Below are 15,163 nucleotides of genomic sequence, written 5' to 3'. Positions count from 1 at the left end.
GTCCTGAAGCTGAGCCTTCAGCGTGACGGTTAGTGTAGCGATCGCCTGTAAGAGGCTGCCCATGTGTCAAATGCCTTTAGAGACACCTCAGTAACAAAGAGAGAAAAGCCCCAGAGAAAAGACATGCTCTTTAGTTCATGCTCGTTCTCATCCCATCTCGGAGACCCCCGACAGTGTGGTAAGCTGGAAGGACACCAGTATGTACAGTGACCACGGCCGACGCAGTACATATGGACTTGAGTCTGCAGCCGGGTTTTCCAGGGCTGTATGTACCCCACACAACACACCTGTTGGAGCAACATCACCCACGTCATCAGGATCTATTTGTGATCCTTAGCTAAGCACTGATTGTCTCAGGGGAAAAAGCATCCCTTACTATGACAAATACACCTTGGCACTCAAGATCAATAACCCAATTCGTCTGCCATCATACCAACACAAGCAGCAGGCCGATCCACTTTATCCAGCACTGGAATAGCCAGCGTCAAATTCTGCCGAAGAAATCAGTCATTTTCATAGGAGACTAATTGGTTTATATCTTACACACAAGCATAGAAGCTCCTCATTCCCCAGTCACCACAGCCAGCCACTTCTCCCCATCTCCCCCGGCCATCCAAAGCACTTGTGATCTGGAACACATATTTGGCTCTAATCTTCTTGTAAACTGTAATGAGTATTGTAGTTTATGATTGAATGTTTTGTAACTGTTTCAGAACGTATTTTCTCTGTTAGACGGTAGGCCCTGGAGAGTTGAGAAGTAGCACGTTTTGTGCTCAGGTTCCCATTGCTGGTTCGTTGAGTGTGTCTCTATATAAGGTGCTAGCAGTACAGGGGTAGTCTGCCCCAAAGGGCTTGCCTTCCAGGGGTAGTGCCTCGGGACAGGGGCCTGGCCCTGAGCGGGTCTGCCTAGGGCTGCCTGTAGTGTGAGGTTCTTGACATCACACGGGAAGTTTCACAAGAGTCCAGGTGACCCTGAGGGAACAGTTGTTAAAGCTGGGGATGTAAAACACAAACGGGCTTAGTCGAGAACAGTGGTCGGCAAACTGCGGCTCGCGAGCCACATATGGCTCTTTGGCCCCTTGAGTGTGGCTCTTCCACAAAATACCACGGCCTGGGCGAGTCTATTTTGAAGAAGTGGCATTAGAAGAAGTTTAAGTTTAAAAAATGTGGCTCTCAAAAGACATTTCAATCGTTGTACTGTTGATATTTGGCTCTGTGGACTAATGAGTTTGCCGACCACTGGTCTGGAAGAAGCAACAGCAGAGCCTGCGCTGGGCTGCCCTCGCTGTCTGGGGAGTCAGAGAAAAGGGGGCTCGGGAACAGGTTCGGGGCACTAGCCCGCGATGACCTGCCGCTGCCCAGTGTTCCCAGGTTGCAAGCCTCTGGGGTCCTTTACGGTAGGAGATGTGTGCCTGTGGGGGAAGAAGAGGGGAAAGAGAATGGGGAGCTGCTCCCCGAGGGAAAGAGCTCGCTGGGTCCTTTGGGTCCTTTGTCTTGAGGCTTTTATTTCTCTCTGCAGGCAGGAATCTTCGGGGAGGCCTCAGGAGAGGGTTTCAGCAGAATATTTATCAGTTTTCCAGGTGTGCTGCTCCAGGGCGTGGTCTCCACTGATTGGTCAGTGTCGGGGCAGGGGGACATCAGTCATTGCAGCTGGTCCTGGTGTCACCCACCTGGTTCTGCTGCCTTTCTGGGTGTGGAACTGAAATACAACTGAGGCTGAGATGTTCTCTCTGGGAGGTGACCCGTCTCTGCGGTAAACTGCAGTCAGTGTGCTCAGCTGGGGGTCTGCTTCCCTGTCCCCCTTGTCCTGGCTCACTGCCTGTGCCAATAGCAGTAACATTTTTTTTCCTGAGTGCGTGTTATACGCCCAACACCGTCCCAGATGCTAGAGTGTCACAGAGAAAAAAGAAAGACTGAAACCCATGCATTCTTTTTTTTTTTAATCTTCACCTGAGGATATGTTTTTACTGATTTTAGAGAAGGAGGAAGGGAGAGAGAGAGAAACATGGATTGGTTGCCTTCCATACTCGCCTGCAACCTTTTGGTGTATGGGACAAAGTTCCCACCAACGGAGCCACCCGGCCAGGGCAGCCCATGCATTTTTGGGGAGCCTACTTTCTAGTTGGGGGAAGACAGACAGTGAATTAAGGAAGTAACGTATTATACGTGTTATGTGAAGGGGAAAAATAAAGCGTGGAGTGTTAGCGAATTTAAGTTTTAGACAACATATACCAAAGTCTTGAGTCTGAAGTCTTATGGTTCAAAGGAAGCCAGGACAGCGGGGCTTGGAGGCAGAGCAGAGTGGTATGAGACATCTCCAAAGGCAGACAGAGTCCAGGGTCCACACGATGTGCCAGTAAGGATCTTGTATTTTATCTGTAGAGCAAATGAAAACCAATCAGAAATGGAAACAAGTGGTTTAATCATTAATTTATAATTCAACGGAAAAAGGAATCAGTTTTCCCAAATGTAATGTTTAGTACTTTCAGAAATGCATGTGGTATGCACAGCAAGATACATTTGAAATGTATCATTCCCTTCTATTAATACATAACTTCAGTAGGAAAAAGATAATATTTGCATGCAAGCAAACCCTCCAAATATATATCAGTGCTTAATCCAGCATAAGATATAGAGAATAAATTTTTAAATCAATGATGTAGAAGCTGAAAAATAACACATTAATCTTCATTCCATACTCATCCCAGAAATGTGGTTTCATAAAGAGTTCTCAACATCTGGTATATTTTTCATTTTCTAGTCTCAATTGATCTCAGCTAATAAGGAGGCTGTTGTGCAAAAGAATGGTCTTGTTCAGGGTGATTTACCGCCGTTAAGATGGTGAAGGAAATTGGAAATTTATAGATCGGTGGAAAAGACCATAGTGTCAGGCTAATTGATACATTTTGGCCACCCCTTATAATTACATCCATTTTTAAGATGCCAATGAACTCTCTAAGGCAACCGAAGAATTGCCCCTTAAACACACTGCAGAATGATCATCAAATAGTTATTTATTAAGCAGCTCAACAAGAATGTACACATTCTTTGCATCAGCAGTTCTGTTTCTTAGAACCAAATATTCATCATATATAATACCGAATCACGATAATGAGTACAAAAGTAGTTATTATGAAAAATAATAATTTTTTCAAAAATAAAAGCTGTGTTGCCCTAGTCGGTAATGAAGAGTTATGGGCCTGTGACTGAGTTTTGCCTGCATAGCTCTTCATATTGTTTCCTATCTCTCTATCCCTGACCAGACAAGAAGGGACGGAATCTAATGAGCACAATAAAACAATGAATAAAATAGGACCAGAGGCATGGAAACGTAGACCGGACTGGTGAATCTCGGAGGGAAGGGGCAGAAAGAGACTAACGAAGGTTTTGTTTGCATACATGCCTAACCCAAAGACACAGACAATAGGATAGTGAAGACCTGGAGCAGGGCAGGAGCTAGGGGGTGGAGGTGGGGGCAAGGGGTAAAAAGGGGGGACATCTATAATACAACAATAAAGACTAAAAAAAAATTAAACTGGTTAAAAAAAGGGGACAGATTTGGCTGTAAAATGTTTTCTACGCCAACCACTTAATGGATATACAGTGAGATGCAGCTCTTCCACAGTACCACCTGTATTGGGCATAACCTACCCAAGGCTGATTCTTACACCGTCCTTGCCCTCTAGAGTTTCATTGTACCTCAATACAATCCCATGTGATCTTGGACTTAAGTAAGGAACGCAGTTTACCTCTCAGTTAATAATTATAGCTTTCCTTTTGCCAGAGACCTAGGAGTTACCCCCACTTTTCCTCTCATACTCCATAGCCAACCCATCAGCAAGCCCATGGGCTCTCGCTGCTACAAAACCTGATCCCTGGCCACCACCACCACAGCTAGCACCCTGCTCCCACCCGCCCCGCTCTCTGCTAGATAGTCGACTTCCAACCAACCTCCCGGATCACCTTGACCTTGCTGCTGTCTCTCTGCCTAGTAAGCCAGGGTCAATCCCCTCCCCCTGACTTTTCAAGCCCCTTCATGAAGTGCTACAGACCCCTACCCACCCTCACATTGTTAGGGGCAGAAGTAGAATATTGGAAACTATAATTATAATAAACTAGAGGCCCAGTGCACAAAATTTCGTGCCCTGGTGGGGAGGGGGGTCCCTCAGCCCAGTCTGCGCCCTCTCTCAGTCCGGGACGCCTTGGGGGATGTCTGTCTACAGCGGAGGCAGGAGAGGCGCCCACCACCACCGCTGCGCTCACCACCTGTGAGCCTGGCTTCTGGCTGAGCGGCACTCCCCCTGCCGGAGCGCACTAACCACCGGGGGAAGATCCTGTGTTGAGCGTCTGCCCCCTAGTGGTCAGTGTGCATCATAGTGACTTGTTGTTCCCACTGTTCAGTCGATTTGCATATTAGGGTTTTATTATATAGGATTTTAATCATCTGTTAACCATGATGGTTCTGTTCTGAGTAGAGAAAGCACATTCTACCCTCACTGAGAGTTGTACTTCCTTAGACCTGGGAGCTCCATCAGAATGCAGTCCATCCTCCTTCAGAGAACTGCCTGTCATTATGGGAAGATTTACAACCTCGTGGCCAAAACAGTCTAGTCCAGGAGGCATCTGTTCATTACAACCCCCAGCCCCTACTGCCTGTAATCTGGTCCCAGGGTGCAGGAGGAGAAATCAGCGTGTTTATATGGCCCAAGAAGCATTTGCTGCCTCTCGTCTGCGCTAAAGGCGTGCATTTACTGGGTGAGCCTGATCAAGAACTGGTGGCAAGGGACCTCCAGAGGTCCTTGCCTGGTCTCCTCGCCCTTAGTCTGATCCACTCTGGGATGAGAGACATTGTTCTGCTTTGGTGGTTTTTTAAACGCAGGGCATCCTGAGGTTTCTGTGGCTGGACAGACAAGGAGAATGGTGTGAAGCTCTTGTCTGTGGGTTTTATCACAGTTGTAAACATTGTACTAGTATATTAGGGTGGTTTTTGCCTGATGTAACTTTGCCTGTAAGCTTGCTTACATTGTTCAATGATGGGTGCTGGTGGCCTGATCCCAAAAGATTGGGCTACTTACGCTTATCCACCAATGGGGAAAAAAAAAAAAAGGAAAAGGGTGTTTTATTGCAATACGGCTTGGCCTCACTCTTAAATATCCTCAACTGGGAACAAGAGATTAGTGTTTGGGAACACATGGTGTGAAGCTCCTGTCTGTGGGTTGTGCGCACCTATAAATATCATATATAAGAGTGTCTGTTGATCATTGTTTTGTGTCTCTTTGTTGTTTGGTTTAATTGTTTAAAGATGGGGCATATCCCACTCTGCAGGGGGTTGGGGGGGCAGCTGCTTGTAGCAGGCTGACCCCATAGCATTGACTGCAGGAACTTCCCAGCAGCTGCCAAGAGTTCTTAATCTTGGGGACCCTCCCTGCTCTCCTTCTCAAGGCATCAGATGCCTGAAATGCTTAGCTAGTGAGAGTTTGGTCTGTCTGTAATGTAACTTTGGTTAAAGATGTTCTTTGCTTGCTTTCTTATCTTTTGGGGACTTAGTTTATTTTACTCTTTTCTGTTTTATGAACACAGGGAATCCTCTGTCTCTGCTGTTTGGACTTTGTGCCACGCAGAAGCAAAGGTCATTTGCTGTGCTGGGTTAGTGTAAAGTAAGGTTCTAAGGCTAATGTCCCAGTCCTTCCTTGGGGAGTACTCATTTATTTACTTTAGGGGGTGTTTTGTTTCTGTTTTGAAAGAGGATAATATTTCTTCTTATATACAAGATTTCATGTTGTTTCAGTCTATTCAGAGAGAAAAATACTGGATGTAAACCTGCTAACCCTCCCCCTCCCCCCAGCTGCAGAAGTGCCCTTGGGCAGGGGCCACTCCAGAGATGTAAAGAAAATACAAAGTAAAGGTCTTGGTAACTTAAAACCTTGGAGTCCTTCTGTAGAAATTATTAAATAGCTAGGTATTTTTAAATAAATGGATACTGAAATATTAATCTGAGTTTGCCCACTTTGACATTTATTACAGAAAAGCTAGAAAATACACTTGAAACTTAGTGAATATTTTATAATAGAAATATGTCTCTCAAAAGTGTAATGTATTTGCCAATCTTAAAGAATGATAACTGCTTAATTTTTGGTGATCACTTAAAAATTGGTTTCTAAGAGTTAAGAATCTAACCAATTGGAAAGCAGTTGTGTAGTTTTGGTAATAGAAAGCATGAGGCAGGGAGACGCATTTGGAAGGAAAAAGAAACCGAGTTCTAAAGCTGGTTATTTCTGAATGGGTAAGAAGCTTTGTGAAAGTTATGGGAGGGCTGTGAAGAGAAATTTTAAAAAGAAATTATAGGTAATCTGAATAATAAATTTAATTAGATAAATGAATTTAAAGTAAGCTAATGCAGAATTTGTTAAGTCTTTTCTAGTCTGTTAAAAGGGAAAAAATGCAAATTACATGGAATCTTGTCCTTTCTGCAAAACATAATATTCTGGAATAACAATTAGAGCATATCAGAATCTATTTTAATAATGTGCATGTAAATAGATATAGTTAGTATTTATTTATTTGACAAAGTTTCCCATGTACCTTAAGCAGAAAATTTTTCCAGATTTTGCACAGGAAGCAAAAGTTCTATAAATTATTGAAATTGTTATATATTATGTTATATTAATCAGGTACTTAATTACTTATAAAAGGTGATGTTCTTAATTGTGGGAACTGAAGTTTTGCTAGCCTATATTTGTGTTTAATACCCTTTTGTCACTTTGAATAAATAAATAGTCTAATACTGTTTCATAATAATAATGATGATATATAATCTTTTGGTCAAAAAAGTTTGACAACCTTCCCAGGGTTTGAATTTTAAGAAACTTTTTTTTGACATTGGAATGCCTCAAGAATTTGTTTTCTCTCTTTATGAAGAAAATTTTCTGCTTAAGGTACATGGGAAACTTTGTCACATAAATAAATAATAACTATATTCTACTTATATACACATTATTAAAATAGATTCTGATATGCTCTAATTGTTATTCTGGAATATTGTGTTTTGCAGAAAGGACAAGATTCCATGTAATTTGCATTTTAATAAAATCCATAACCGTGTCCTTTTAAATTTCTTATTTAGAGACAGTCACTGTTTTGTCATAATGCATTTGGGAAAATGTTACGTCTTCTGAGGGATCCATGGAAAGGACTCTGACATTTTCAGATCATCCTCTTCAAACTGGATGAAAATTATTAGAACTCTATAGAGTATCTGGGTCTATAGAAGTACTGGCAGGAAAAATCAGGAGAAACAAAAAATATGGGACTGAATGAACTACAAATAATTATATAGTTTTTGTACTTTTGTTGAGAGTATTCCTGATTTTTAATTTTTGTTTTTCAGACATAAGGAAACTTGTTACTTTTCTTAAAGCTATTTGGTAAATTATCTATTTTTCTCCCTACCCTACCTACCCCTCCAGACTTTGGCAATTCTTAATAAGTGAGTCATGGCAATACTTTCTTTTTATGAATTCAATAAGACCAGTTTCCAATTGTGGTTTTATTAACCAAGACTATGACTGGAATATCATGTCTGAAAGAGACATGCTCTGACTCTGGATGTTACCAGAAAGCTTTAAGGAATGCAGACTGACTTTGAAGCCAATAAGAGCACCTTGGAGAAATAGCCTGGTACCTTACTTGGTCAGTGGTTCATGGCAGTCTTTCCAGGTAAGGAACGAAGGTTGCTTTCCTAAGACATGGCAAGGGAAGAACCCCAAGACATTTTGGGAACCTCAAGAATGTGAGGAATTTGCCTAAGTCTACAGGAATTGCAGGAAAACCTGGTGGCAATTAGGTGGCTCAGCTTCTTCACCCTGGGGAGCCAATTAAAGCTCAATCATGAGATGCCAGCAAAGCGATTAAAAAAAAAAAAAAGCTTATATGATCAGTTGCTATTCTTATTGTGTTCATGCAAACAATCAGGCCAAATTAAAACTAGACTTAATACAGAATATAAATTGGTCTTAATTTGTCTCCTTAATAAAAATGAGGGTGATTTTAGGGGGGAAATTATGTTTCAGTAGACTCTATAACACACAGTTGTGAATATTAAACTCAAAACTTTGTTTTCACCTGTGAATTGAACTGGATCCTGAATTTATCTCTAGCTTTTACCCTAATAATACTAACATTTGTAACAAAGTTTGTCTCCACTAGGTTACAAGCCCTACTAAGACTCAGAGAATACCACCTCTAGACACCATTGCCACCTCCTTCTGTGCCCAGGCCTCATCGTCCCTCTGGCAGAGAGCAAGGATCTCTTGGCTCTGAAAGAAAATTTCAACCCTCCTCAGCTTGAAGCAGCTACAGAAGTGACAGTGCACCGCTTTTCTCTGAGAGAATTCAGAGCCAAGCCCCTGGGGGATGTGGTGGGCAGTTAGACAGACATGGGCAGAGCAAGGACGAGGGGCCAACCAGGGGAGAAATGGATGGGACCCTGAGACATGCTTCTCATCACTCAACTGCTCTGAAGCTGGCAGTGGAGGAACCTGTGCGGAACAGATCTTCACATTTTGCCTCGTCGGAGTTGGGACACCTATTGTGACCCGGTGCACGGATTCATGCACATTGAAAGGAAATTAATTAGAAGAAATATTTTAATATCGCTATTCGCCCTTTCTCTATAATAGAAGTGTCAACCAAATTCACGATCGATAATGATAGATCGAAACACATGCATGTGATTGGTGCCAGTGAGAGCTTTATATGTATTGTGCATGCGCGAGTCAATGTTTATTTTTAAATTGCCAGTGCGTGTCATATGTACCAGCTGGTCGGTTGGTTGGACGGTCGGACTTCCATACAGTCAGTCACTTAGCCTTTTATATATATATATATATATATATATATATATATATATATATATATAGATTATTCCATTCATTTTGGGAAGAAAGTCACATACTGGGACCCACTGTCTGGGAAAAGGATGCAGGGATGTTTTCTCTAAGCAGTGGTTCTCAACCTTTCTAATGCCGCGACCCTTTAATACAGTTCCTCATGTTGTGGTGACCCCCAACCATAAAATTATTTTCGTTGCTACTTCATAACTGTAATTTTGCTACTGTTATGAATCGTAATGTAAATATCTGTGTTTTCCGATGGTCTTAGGCCTTACAGTCGTGACCCACAGGTTGAGAACCGCTAGCAGGGTTGCCTAAGATCCACAGGTTGAGAACCGCTAGCAGGGTTGCCTAAGACCCACAGGTTGAGAACCGCTAGCAGGGTTGCCTAAGACCCACAGGTTGAGAACCGCTGCTGTAAGGCCTAAGACCATCGGAAAACACAGATATTTACATTACGATTCATTAACAGTAGCAAAATTACAGTTATGAAGTAGCAACGAAAATAATTTTATGGTTGGGGGTCACCACAACATGAGGAACTGTATTAAAGGGTCGCGGCATTAGAAAGGTTGAGAAACACTGCTCTAAAGGTTGCGGCAGTAGTTCCCAGTGGCAAATGTCTGACTTTTACTGGGTGTTCTAGTTATTGTCTTTCAGTATCTAATAACTACAATATGAATTGTTCTGGTAATTTCACACACACACCCCCCTTTATATTAATGGACATACTAAGCTGTTGGCTGTTTGGTTTCTGATATGTGGGGTGTTTATTCATATATCCCCGCTAACAGCACTGGCGGCGGGGGTGCGGGGGCCTGTTTCTTAGGACGACTGACTGTCTTTATCTCTCAGAAACATCACAGGGTCTGAACCAAACTCATGGCCGTGGCACTGGCCTGCAATGACAATGCCCTCCTGTGGAGCCCTGCTGAACATACTGCTTTAGCCATGTTTGTTATGCTGATCATGGTAGGCTGGCTCCCTTCCTGTAGAAGTGGCCTGGCTGGCTTGTAGCGTGGTGAAAGCCCTGAATGCCACACCAGGACTATACAGGGGGTAAAGCAAGAGCTGAGCCAGGTCAGGGAGGCAGTTCTAGAGAATCAGGCAGCAGCAGATTATTTATTATTGCGGCATAACCACACTTGTGAGGAATTTAAAGGAATGTGCTGTTTTAATCTTTCTGACAATTCTCAATTGATAGAAAACAACATTCAACAAATTAGGAAAACCATCTCCCAAGATCCTGCATTCGCTGTATTCCATCCCTGGGAACTGCTTTCAAGACAAAAAGCAAACGCAGTCCAGCAGGATGAGATTTTTCATCTAAAGCTAATCTCATAGCTATGAGATGATAGGAAAAGCAGGGGTGAATGTTAGAGGCAGAAATAGAATATTAGAAACTATAAGAAATATTAATCCTGTTCTGTTAACCATGATGGTTCTGCTCTGATTAGAGAAAGCACATTCTAACCTGGCTGAGAGTTGTACACCCTGGGACATGAGAGCTAACATCGAAATGCAGTCCAATCTCCTTCCGAGAACTGCCTACCATCACGGAAAGATTTACAACCTCATGGCTGAAACAATCAAGTCCAGGAGGCACCTTTTCTTTACAATCCCAAGCCCCTGTTACCTGTAGTCTGGTCCCGGGGTGCCCAGAGGTGCCCACCCTCCTGCAAACTCCTCCCTCCCCACCTCCCCTCCTCACCCCTTTGCAACTTGCATGATGATTATCCTGTGCTTACTTTCCTATGCCTGTAATTCTTACTTTCCCACATAATCTTTGTCCTTCTACATAATTTAAACAGCTGGCTTATGGGGAGAGGCAGAGCAGATTTGTGTGGATGACCTGCTGCTCTCCATACTGCGGGTATTATTGGAATCAACGCTCATATATGATTCAACCCTGTCCCTGCTTAATTGGCTGGAGTAGTGACAGGTAGCCTGGACCCCTTGGTTGTCCAGTTACATCATCACCAGTACCTCCCTGACCAACCCCCACTGGTCCACTCTGCGCCAGCTGCCCTGGCCTCACACCCCTCTGGGCTGGAACTCACCAGGCACGTTCTCACTGCAGAGCCTCTGCACTGTCTGCTCTTATGTCTGGAAGCCTGACCCAGACACTGTTTTGTTCACTCCTGGGGAGGCTTTGAGTTAGAACTTGGTATGCACGATAAACTGATACTCAGCGATTTATTTGTCATGTGAATTGTGGATTATCTTACCTTTATTTATTCTCTGTACATTAGTGAGCTATTGCCATGAGGATGCTGTTAGGGTCGCCAAAGGGGGAACGCACGAGGCCAAAGTGGTAAGGGATTATGAATTTATTAGGTCATCTGGAAACCAGATGGGATGAGCCCCAAAATGGTGCCAGCATTCAGGGACGGGGAGCCATGGGGAGCACAGCATAGGAGGAGGCATGAGAGAGATAATGAGTGAAAGAAAGGTAGGTTGGGCCAAGATTTGAAAGACTTTAAATGCCAAGTAGAGACATTGCTCTGTAGACTCTGTGAGCTCCTTGAGGTCGGGGATCATGTCTTCTGTATCAGACCTAGAGAAGTACCTGATATGCAACAGATGCCCAAATACTTGCTTCAAGAGGCAGACTCAGTGAGCACCAAAGCCCCACTGAAGCAAGTCCTGCCCCCTAAGCATGTCTCCAGCGCAGCAGTTCTTCCATTATAGACACAACGGGTCCTCACAGCCAATTGTCCTGGAGGTCAATTCCTCCCAGTGATACCAACAGCAATCAAGGCTTAACCACAAGAAGACTGTGCACCCAGCCCACAAAGGGGTGCACCAAGAGTGTCCACCTCAGGTAACTGGGAGGCTGACCCACTGGCCCATATAGGACACCTAGCACACAAGGCCACTCTATCAACTCAGAGAAGCAGCAAAAATGCGGAGACAAAGAAACAGATCACAAACGAAAGAAATGGAGGAAAGCAAACAACTGGATATAGAGTTCAAAACCATGGTTATGAGGTTTTCCAAAAATATCCTAGAAAAGACCGATAAATTCTACGAGACCCTCAAGGATATGAAAAGGGACCAACTAGAAATTAAACATACACTGACTGAAATAAAAAATATTATACAGAGACCCAACAGCAGACTAGAGGAACGCAAGAATCAAGTCAAAGATTTGAAATAGCAAGAAGCAAAAAACACTCAACCGGGAAAGCAAAAAGAAAAAAGAATCCAAAAATTTGAAGATAGTGTAAGAAGCCTCTGGGACAACTTCAAGCATACCAACATCCGAATTATGGGGGTGCCAGAAGAAGAGAGAGGGCAAGATACTGAAAACCTACTTGAAGAAATAATGACAGAAAACTTCCCCCACCTGGTGAAAGAAATAGACTTACAAGTCCAGGAAGCGCACAGAACCCAAAACAAAAGGAATCCAAAGAGGACCACATCATAATTAAAATGCCAAGGGCAAAAGACAGAATATTAAAAGCAGCAAGAGAAAAACAGTTAATTACCTACAAGGGAGCACCCATACGATTGTCAGCTGATTTCTCAACAGAAACTATGCAGGCCAGATGGGAGTGGCAAGAAATATTCAAAGTGATGAATAGCAAGAACCTACAACCAAGATTACTCTACCCAGCAAAGCTATCATTCAGAATTGAAGGTCAGATAAAGAGCTTCACAGACAAAAAGCTAAAGGAGTTCATCACCACCAAACCAGTATTATATGAAATGCTGAAAGGTATTCTTTAAGAAGAGGAAGAAGAAGAAAAAAGTAAAGATAAAAATTATGAACAACAAATACATATCTATCAACAAGTGAATCTAAAAATCAAGTGAATTAAAAATCTGAGGAATAAACTGGTGAATATAATAGAATCAGGGGCATAGAATGGGAGTTGATTGCTACTTCTCAGGGGGAAAGGGGTGTGGGGGGTACGGGAAGAGACTGGACAAAAATCGTACACCTATGGATGAGGACAGTGGGAGGGAGGTAAGGGCAGAAGGTGGGGTGGGAACCAGGTGGAGGGGAGCTATGGGGGGAAAAAGGAGAAACAATTGTAATAATCTGAACAATAAAGATTTATTAAATTAAAAAAAAAGAAAGTCACAGAGGTAGAAGTGAGTGGTAGGAGAAATGGGCTCAGGAAACAAGTTACAGAGGCAAAAGAAGAGGCCTTGGAGCTTAGGAGAGAGGAAGGTAATGGTAATATGCCTGCAGGGGGATGGGAGAGGGAGGAAGGGGAAGAAAGGGAGAAGAAGGAGAGGGGAATGGGAAAGGTGTGGGTGTGCTCCTGGGAGGGAGAGCGCTGGGTCCTCCATCCTAATGGTTTGAAGGGTGGATATTTTAGGAGAGGTCCCAGGGGAACATCTCCATAGACTATGTATCAGTTTTCCAGGCGTGTCCTTTCAGGATCTCGGTCTCCACGGATTGGTCAGCACCAGGGCAGGGGTCCTTAGTCACTGAAGCTGGTCCTGAGGTCAGGCTTGTCTGGTTTTGCTGCTTTTCTGGGCCCTGAGCTGAAACACACCTGAGGCCTAGATGCATTGATGTGGGTCACAACCTCATTGCCCTGGGGGCTTAATGCTTAAGGGCTATTCTTTAGCTCCCTTTTCATTCCCCCTCTAAGGGGGTCTAACCCACATGACTAGCAACATGCCAGGGGAGGAAAGGTCAGGGGAGGGCACCGCTGACCAGCAATATGCTAAGGGGAGGAAAGGTTACGTTGGGGGTGAGGTCCTTGTTTGCCCAGTTCCACCCACTGCTGGGCGCCAGGGGCTTTCCACCCTGGTGACCTTCGTGCCTGGTCCATCATCCTTGCTCTGCTCATGCCTCTCTCGCTGCCTACCACAGAAGCATGGGAATTCTCTTCGTATGAGGATGTAAGCTGATAAAGGGACCGAGGACAAAATTTTGGGGAAACAGGCATGTTTAAGTAGCACCTAGACTAGAGAGAAGTCAGTAAAGGAGACTAAGTAGAGATGGAAAAGCTAGCAACTGCAATCTTGGCTATTCTAATTATTTAATACCTATACTCCCAGGCTAAGTGAACTGAAAAAAATGAAAAATATTTTCAGAAACACCAATCAGAAAGGATATATGCACCCCATGTTCATAGCAGCACAATTTACAATAGCTAAGATTTGGAAACAGCCTAAGTGCCCATCAGCAGATGAGTGGATTAAAAAACTGCGGTACATCTACACAATGGAATACTATGCTGCCATAAAAAGAAGGCACTTTTACCATTTGCAACAGCATGGATAGAAATGGAGAGCATTATGCTAAGCGAAATAAGCCAGACGGAGAAAGATAAATATCACATGATCTCACTCATATGTGGGATATAATGATCAACATAATTTGATGAACAAGAATAGATCAATCTAGAGACAAATGGCGGGGGGGGGGGTTAGAGAGCAACCAAAGGACTTGTATGCATGCATATTAGCATAACCAATGGACACAGACACTGGGGCGGTGGGGGCTTGCCTGGGCTGGGAAGGGATGGGGGAGGGGGTCAAATGGGGAAAAAGGAGACATATGTAAAACTTTAGACAATAAAAAAATTTTTTCATTATGATAGGTCAGATAAAATATATATTTGCCACCTATCTAGAACATTCTAGTAAATTAGAATTTACTTAGTAAATTCTAATGAACAGTAAAATTCTAGAAAACTTAACCACTGATTGATTGATCCAATCAGCTAAAATAAACATACAAAATCCAGTAAGGAGGCTGAGATAGCTAGATGATATCTTAGCTTGCTTCCAGCTCTAATCTAAAGTGTTTCCAGAGATCCAAGAAAGTCAGAGATGGATTTCTTAAACAGAGTTACTCAAGAGCAAACCCTGAAGTAATGATACCTATTTCCTAAGCCTTCCCCCTTCCTCAATGAATACTGACTAGGGACAATCCAAGGTCATACAGCGGGCATTGGAATGCCCAAGGTCATGAAAGAGGCACTGGCTACCTTTCCAGTCCCTATCATGAGTACAGTTTGATTTGTCATTTATGCACTCTGACTGGCGTCTGGTGTCAGGTCACTGGGAATGGCATCCATCTGTTCCTCACCTAGCCAACCTCTCCTTCCTCTGTACCTTTGAAGTGGCTCATCAAGCGCGAGAACTCCTGCATCCCAAAGCAATGCCACCGCCCGTCCGTCGCTGCAGGGGTTTGTGTAACGAGTCTGGACTCTCTAACGAGGGGCCTTTACGGTGCCCTACGCACTCGGGAGCTAGAGACTTTTTTCTACCAGAATTTTTTAAAAGGCAAGAAAAAAGAAAAG

This window comes from Plecotus auritus, assembly GCF_963455305.1.
Source record: "Plecotus auritus genome assembly, chromosome: 11".
In the NCBI taxonomy this organism is placed as follows: domain Eukaryota; kingdom Metazoa; phylum Chordata; class Mammalia; order Chiroptera; family Vespertilionidae; genus Plecotus; species Plecotus auritus.
This window is presented reverse-complemented; position numbering follows the sequence as displayed.